Raw genomic sequence first — 8,565 nt, forward strand, 5'->3', positions numbered from 1 at the left:
ATAGACTCTTGAGACAAGGTTATATATGATTTATTAATATATTATAAGTTCTAATATATTAATATGAAATCATATGCTTTAATTAGTATTGATCAAGAATTGATTTGGAATTAATTTAGTTATCAAAAGAGACTAATTAAATCTATAGGGACTAATTATGGTAATTAGTTATATTTATATGTGTTGGGCTTATGATCCATGTTGGGCCAAGTTTATGTATGGACACATAAAGAGTTGGGCCACATGAACCATGGATCATAATACCCATGGGTATGGATTTGGGTTATACCCATGACCTTTGGAATCCTATATATAAATAGGTTGCTCCATAGCCAAAATCGCCACTTCTAGTACTTGGAGTTCATGGAGGTGTTTTTGGTGTGGGAGGAATTCTCTCTCAAGTTACACCTTTGTTCATGATGTGTTGTGACTTCATTTGAGGCTTCCATACTATTGGGGCTAAGCTCTTAAGGCCAGATACATCAAGATTTCATGCTACATAAAAGGTATGTTACTCTAACTAGTATCTTGTATGGTTTATGTCAAATGTATGCTAGTTATAGGTTTAATGCCTAGGAAACCATTTGCATGTATAATTTGTGAAAACATAGATCCAAGGTATTTAGGGTTGTATGTGCACCATAGAATGTTGTAGTATACAAAGCCCATCAGGTTCCTTACAAGTCATTTTTTGGAGTAAGATAACGACTACTGACTGGTGGAAAGTTAGCATGGTCATTACATGTAGGCCTTAACTAATCATATTATTCAGGAATAAGGATTATGTGTTCATTTGAGTACTCCATCCTCTTTAGGGTGGCCTTTAATGAATTACACCAACCACAAAATCCCTAGTTGTGTAGTTAAATAGTTGTTTTAAACTATTCATCAGGTACAGTGATTCTTTTTGATGATAATTGATTAGGATTCATGAGAGTCGACTAGGTCAGGTATGTGTGGGTACATCTTTTTATAGATATCCTCATTATGATTATATATCTACATTATTTGGTAACAATTGGTTTTGTTAGTTTGTTGATTATGGATTATTATCATAATAACATTGTGGGACTGCAAAACCTATGTATCTTACCTGGTTTCCCAACCCGACCCACTCAATTTATATGCATTACATGTAGCGGTATTAAGACAATTAAGGACATGCATAGGATTCTAAGTGATTAAAGGAAGACTTGAAATAGTGTTCATGATTGTTATGTCTTTACGTTATAACGTATGTTTAGTATTGATTATGATATACTTAGAATTTTTTACATTTTCGAAACGACATCTATACTCAAGATATTTTAATAAAACAAGACAATTTCCGCTAAATGTTTTATTATACTAATACTTTCCACAAATAAATATATTTTGATCTATAAATTGTAAATAAAAGTTTTTTTTTCAATCTGGAAAATAAGGGGATGTCACAGTTGGTATTAGAGCATTAGTTTAAGCGAACTAAGAATAGCGATTATTTCTAGATTTCAACTTAGAGATTAAGTGATGATGGTGAAACGTGTGTCTAATATATTTTAAGTTTTATACCTAAATTTATATTACCTAGAAACAAGCACTATAATATTTTAAGGAATATGCCTTGATTAATATTATATGCTAATAAAGTTATTTTATAGCTTGCCTTAGGTTGTATACCTTACTTGCTATTAGGTTCACCAGCATACTTTAGGAGTAATGCCTTACGTTCTAAATGATATGTATTATAGCACAACATAGGCATGCTACCTAGATTGTTATTACTTGAAGAGATTTAAGGTCATTACCGACCTTGATTTGGAAGAGGAAATTTTTTGTATTAAGGATTCTAAATGTATAATGATTGTATTAGAACCAACACGTAAATTTTTGAGGAAATAAGGAGACTTACGATAGTTAACATCGGTAACTTCATAAATAGTATACAAATAGCTATAGAGTGGTCTCATACCTTTAGAGTATGTTTGGTAATATAATACAATCCTTGGAGGAGTATTATATGTGTGAAGTAACTTTTAAATTTGCGGGGTGATAGACCTTTGTTGTGATCCATGAAGTCTTCCCACCGCTTGGCATTCCAAAAGTCGACCAGATTGAAGCAAGGATTGCTTATGGACTTAGAAGAACTGATGATGGTGATAAATACCCCAACGGTATCAAAGTTGAAGTTATATACGATGTTGTGCAGAATATGAGAGGAATTCAAGAAAGACGAAGAGGAGCAAGATAATAGAATTTCCATTAAACTGGGTCCTTCAATGTTGCTACTAAGTAGTATATAGTTCAAGTGATGTGTTAAGAGTTAATATATACCATATACATGATTATCTAGTGTAGTATTTAATGATACCGAGTAGTAATTGACTTTTATCACATACTTATGCGAATTATTAATTATGTTCATCCAACTTTAACATACAAGAGTAGGATAGAGAAAATAGTCATTAGTTTTTGAAGTGCTGATTAGCCTACTTGTTTAGTAAAGATAAAACATTTAGTTGAAGTGGGAATACACCTATAGTGTTTCATGAAGAGAGATGATGTTATCAAGGATTACAAAGAACTTAGTCGAACTAGTGGAACATGTTGAGATGTAGCTGTGATGCAGACTTCCTACTTTCGAATCCTATGAAATACATGTGAAAAACATGCAGTTGAGAAACAAACTTTCTAGGATTAAGGATGATAAAGTGAGGATATAGAATGATATGCGTGGTGATCTGAATATGTCAAAAGGTGGTACAAGTAGTTGGAGAGCATTTGTATCCATATAAATAGAGTAAATTCAGTTGTAGTATGCCTTGTTGATTGTACACAACATTAGAAAGAATTTATACCGAGAGTTTGGATATGGAAATTCCTAGTGAACTAGGAAAGACATTGGAATATGCTTAGGGCACCTAGTAGAGATGCAAAATTCCTGGTAGAGTCTAGGGAAAACTGTTATGTGCTTATTTGGACACATTCATATGTGTTAATCTGCTTTGTGGTTATCGTGTGTAGTGAGTTGGGAACTATGAGAAGAATCTTGAGATGAGTATCAATAGGTATGAAAAGTAGTATAGGCCTGCTTTACAGGAAGCACAAGATTTGTAATTAGATCAGGAAGGGTCACAAGGTTTCTGTCACTACCTATGACATGATAATAACTAAAGAGTGATTCTGGTTTAAACCAAATTAGTCTCGATGGACCGAGCCCGAGTAATGCAGATTTGATAACCAAGTTTGTTGATTCTGAAAATCTTTGTCCGATATAGTAACACTACAAGACAAAGACCCTTTTACGACGCGCAAACCACGACACTCATTGATTTATGTTACGCAAAAGAGAGTGACATTAAAAAAATGCCATCTCTTCAAAAAATTTAAGGATTTAGGTCACGCATTATTACGTGCCCTTAAATTAGTGTCTCTTGTAAAAAAAATTAAAAACACAGAGGGTACTTTATCTAAAATGTGCGTCCTCTATGAATGTCGCTTTATATTTTTTTCTAAGAAACGCGCATCTCTCTTCTCAGAGGAAAAATTAAATCCCCAAAAATTTTAAACCTCGATTTCTTTTCCTAATTTTTTTCTATCTATTCTCTAACATCTCTTCTCCTTCGTCTCCGCCCCTCACCCACCTCCACTGCCTCCAACCCTCGATGATTCTTCCTTTACTGGTGGTCCCACCTCCGAATCACCCGAGACTGAAATTTTCAAGGACCAACTCTTGCAGGTATGTCTATGTAATCGTAGTGGAAAAGGGAAGAAATTCGATGCATGGAAGAGCAAGAAGTCCGGGAAGAAATCTGGTGGGAGTTCAGGATCTAGGGCAAACATGTACCTCCAACTGGTGCCTTCGAAGGAGTCGATTTCAGGTTGAGTTTGGAGTGCGTCTAATGAAATCTCATCATCGGCGATTCAATAACGGTTCTCTCTCACACTCGAACCCTAGATCTCGCTTCCTACCCTCCTTCATCTTTATTCTCTCCGTCCGACCACCAGACCATGCATGAGCACCGCCAATCGACGACGTCACGATGCCTGCAATTCTGACTCCTATCAAATTGATAGTGGCGTGACTTCATTTGACATAGCAGCAGGGAATCAAGGTCAAGGAGGGAATGAGGGCATCATCAGTATGTGGACTTATTATATGCAACGACTGTTGATCCTCACTGTATCACTGGTGTATCATCTGATTGAATCTGGAGTCCCACCCTCCTCCTCACAAGGTATTAATGGTTTAGTCAAGGTTTAGTATGTTTTTACTTCTGATTTGTGTGTTTATTTTGGCTAGTTTTTGTCTTTGCTTCGGTTTTATAGAACCCTTTATCAATTTCATCTTTATAGTTAAGCATAATAATCTTGATACTTGATTTTGGCATTTTCTGCAGTTTTATTTATCAATTGGGGCTTGAAAATATTGGAAATCTTGTTGTGTAAACTTTCTTATACATGTATCTATTATGTATCTGTCTCTACTTGCAATGAATATGATTTCTCATGGATGTCATATGGATGCCATTTTTTCTACTGTAGGTAATTAAAAAGATCATGAAGTTGGATGTAGCTAATCAGTTTAACAGACCTGCAGATCCTTTCAAACTTGGAATTCCTATAAGCATTTCTTTTTATTTCTTTCTACAAATATTTGCTTCTGTTGTGCATTATTGAATCTTATATTCTTATAGTAACACCAGTGCCCATGTATTTGAAAGGGTTGTTGCTCTTCCTTGTCCTAATCTCCATAACTTCACCCCCCCTATACAAACAAACCAAAGGAAATCAGATCTAACATGCTTATATTTGAATAAATTTAAAGTAAAACATTACAGAAACCTAAGTCTCACAGTCTTTATGTTTTAGTAACATTTCATTTTTCGTTCAAGATGGTATAGATACAACATATCTGAGGTTTCTTGCATCAAATGCTGAAGCTGGTTCAATTATCGGAAATGGTGGAATCATAGGAAAGGGTGGATTGTACCCAATAGCTCATGTGGTGGAATCATAGGAAAGGGTGGATCCATGATTAGGTAAGAATGTTGCTAACACCAAATTTGATCTATTACTTTGAAATTTTTTAAATTCGTGACAACTTCCATTTTTGATATGTTATTACATTTATAGGTCCTTCATTGAAGACTCTGGACTTATCATAGGTTTCTCTCTGTGGGGAGTGAAAGGATTTATGTTTGTTTTTGTGTGTATGTGTAAGTGTATTTAGAAGGAGGTATGGTTTGATTTTGGATGTTTAATCATCTGCAATTTGTTATCGATTACGGAAATACTTACTTGTTAGTTCTATTGATTTGTTATGCAATTAGATTTGAAAATTGGGGATATGACAGAAGAACTCCGTGGAAAGGATTGTATAGTTAATTAGTTATAGTGTCCCATGTATGCGGATTTCTTGTATGCATATATATATATATATATATATATATATATATATATATATATATATATATATATATATATATATCATCTAAACAAACCCCATTTAAGTTTTCTTAAAGATTACTAGTCGTTAATTTGATCTGTGTTATATTTCATAGGCCTGCATAGATTCCGGTTTCTTCTACGTAACAAATCATGGAATCAGTGGGGAATTTATGGATGAAGTTTTTGCGGAAAGCAAGAAGCTCTTCGATCTTCCATTAGAGGAGAAAATTAAGCTTCTTATAAATGAGAAACACAGAGGCTACACTCCTGTTCTTGATGAGCTCCTTGATCCCACCAATCAACTCCATGGTTTGTTCAAACTCAAGTAAAGTTTTTAACAATCCACCTGTTCTTTCTAAATTCCATCATAAAACTTTTCACAACTCATTTTCATAATAATCAAAATATCATAGGTGATCACAAGGAAGGATTTTATATTGGTATCGAGCTTCCTGAAGATGATCGATCCTGAAGCTCAAAGAAAATTTTATGGGTCAAATTTATGGCCTGATTCAGGTAATTCTAATTTCAAAATTCAACTACTTGTTGTTGGAAAAATAACCCTTGTTGCATAAATATTCTAATTTGTGTGATTATTTTATGTTTTTTGAATGTTTTTGACAGATATCTTGCCTGGATGGAGGCAGACTATGGAAAAATATCATCAACAAGCTCTGTAAGCTTTCTTGAGCTTATATTCTACCAAATTTTATGACCATTTAGTGGCATAACAAAACATATAACTACCATTTTTTTGTACTTCATGTTTATATGAGTTTTTTCTTTTAGGGAAGTAGTTTTAAACATAGCAAGGTTCATTGCCCTTTCTCTTAATCTTGATGCCAACTTGTTAAAAAAAATACTAAAATAACCCTAAGTCTAGATTACATTTCCAACATTCCCCCTTAATCTAGACTTTCACCAACATAGGTATTTTTGGAATTTCACTTCTTCCATCATCTTTCTCAGTTTTTTTTGTTGCCAGTCATCATAACAGGGGTATTTTTGGAATTTCACTTCTTCCATCATCTTTCTCAGTTTTTTTTGTCATCAGTCATCATCTGCTTGTGTCTTGTGTAATCATCTTTCACTTCCACTATCAAGATACGTAGCAGACCATCTTCCTTCTCATCTTTTGTTGCTAGTTTATGAAAAGAGCCAGTTATGTTTTTCATATGTTCCATAATCATCTTTTCTTCCTCAAGCATACAGTTTATATCCTTCATAAAACTAACCACAAACCCAGAGAATGTCAGATAAAACTCATCATTATGTTCATTTGGTTTCATTCGGAAACCCTCAAAACCATCAGTAATGTCTAGTACTTTTCATCAGATACATTCACACAGTCATTCATGAAATCTTCATCGTTATCATCAATCATCATCAACTTGCCCATAATCTTTTCATCTGGATCAAGAATCATACAATCACTAACATCAAAACCAAACTTTAACTTTACCGAGATCTTTTCAACCCGGTCATCAATCCAAACTTCATCCATTTGATCATCTATCAATAAAAGACCACCTTTTTTGGTTTCCTTTTCTGTCATCAGGTTCTTGCTTTCTTCTCGTTTCATCATTGATTTGCATTCCCTTACAACTTCAACTCCATTATCATCAACATCTTCTTCAATTCTCATCATCTTTTTCTTTCCTTTCCTGCTCTCTTTGGCTTCTCGTTCCTTCAAAGTTTCCTTCTTATTCTACTTCAGATTGTATCTCTCGTTACGAAACAGTACAAATAATGAATGGGATAAACTTTTAATAACCATGTTTGTTATTGAAATTTGAAACTCCCAATCTTATCTTAATCTGATAAATACACCCGCTAACTTTATATCTGTTCAAATCCCATAAATCATTTCAGATAACAACAAAGCCAAAGAAATCTTCACAATTTCCTACAAAACTAACAGAAATATTGATCCAAAGACCAAAAGCATAATCAGCCACCTTTTTTTTCTTCTTTCTTTCTCTATGGTCTCTTTGTTTCCTTCTCCTTCAAAGATTTCTTGTTCTTGTTTCCTTCTTCCTTTCCCCCTCTAGTTGTTCCAGTTGTTTTGTGCACATTACTAAAACTATTGCAAGCATTGGACTTTTCAGATAATTCATTTATTGTTATGCTGATGATTCATATCTTTTTATGTTTATAGAGCTAAAAAACTTGAAAGAGTTGGAAGTTTCTTCCAGCAAGGTGACAGATCATGGGGTCACATTTTTGAAAGGTGAATCCAGTTTGACTTTTACTAATTTACATTTGTGTTGTTTGACTTGCATTTGTAGTCCTCAAACAAAATAGAAATCAGGAGATCTGTAGATCAATTTTAATTTGTAAATTAAGAGGGATTGATTAATATATAAGAAATCCATATTATTATATTTTTATTATTATTCTTATGTTATTTTTCTTGCTCAAATAATGCAAAATCTTTTAATTTTTTTAACGCAGATATTGTGACTCTGCTTTATCTGAATTTAAGCAGATGTAATTTGACTGATAACGGGTGTGATAAATTTTCAAGTAAGTCTTCCTCAGGGTAGCTTAAAGCTAAAAAGCTTTTTTTGTTAAATATGTTAGATTATAGTATAATTTTAATTTTAATTTCTTGGATGCTTTTAGGGCTACACACTTTAACTCAATTTGGGATCCAATGATATTTCGGATGCTATTTTGATACATATGCAAGGTGCTTCATTATCTTTTATTTATATTTATACTAAATATAAAGTTGAAGTTTTTGATGAGTATAAAATATTAAAATTACAAGATTATCCTCATATATAGGTGTTTTGTGCCTCTTGATGCAGGTTTAAATAATTTAGAGAGCTTGAATCTGGATTCATTTAGAATTCGGGATAATGAACTAATTAACTTAGCAGGTGATTCTTTTGTTTCTTTTAACTCTTTCATGTAAAAAAATAAGGTTAGTTTCTTTCTTTGCTTAATAGTAAGTTCATTACTTTTTTTATATTAGTTAACATCAATTGATTAATAAGGTGAATTTGTTGTTTTATACAGTACACTGGATAACATAACAACTAGCTAATGATACAAGCGCTTACTTGCCATCCATACCACTTGGTGGACATAAACCCTAAGATATCATACTTTGGCATGGATAGAAGCTTT

At 33.2% G+C, this 8,565-nt stretch overlaps 1 pseudogene; it reads left to right on the top strand.

The window, feature by feature from the left end:
- Positions 1–3,376: 3,376 nt before the first annotated feature.
- LOC111883188 (2-oxoglutarate-dependent dioxygenase-like) lies at positions 3,377–6,301 on the top strand (annotated as a pseudogene).
- Positions 6,302–8,565: the final 2,264 nt, after the last annotated feature.

Source organism: Lactuca sativa, chromosome 6 (genome assembly GCF_002870075.4).
Source record: "Lactuca sativa cultivar Salinas chromosome 6, Lsat_Salinas_v11, whole genome shotgun sequence".
NCBI classification, from domain to species: domain Eukaryota; kingdom Viridiplantae; phylum Streptophyta; class Magnoliopsida; order Asterales; family Asteraceae; genus Lactuca; species Lactuca sativa.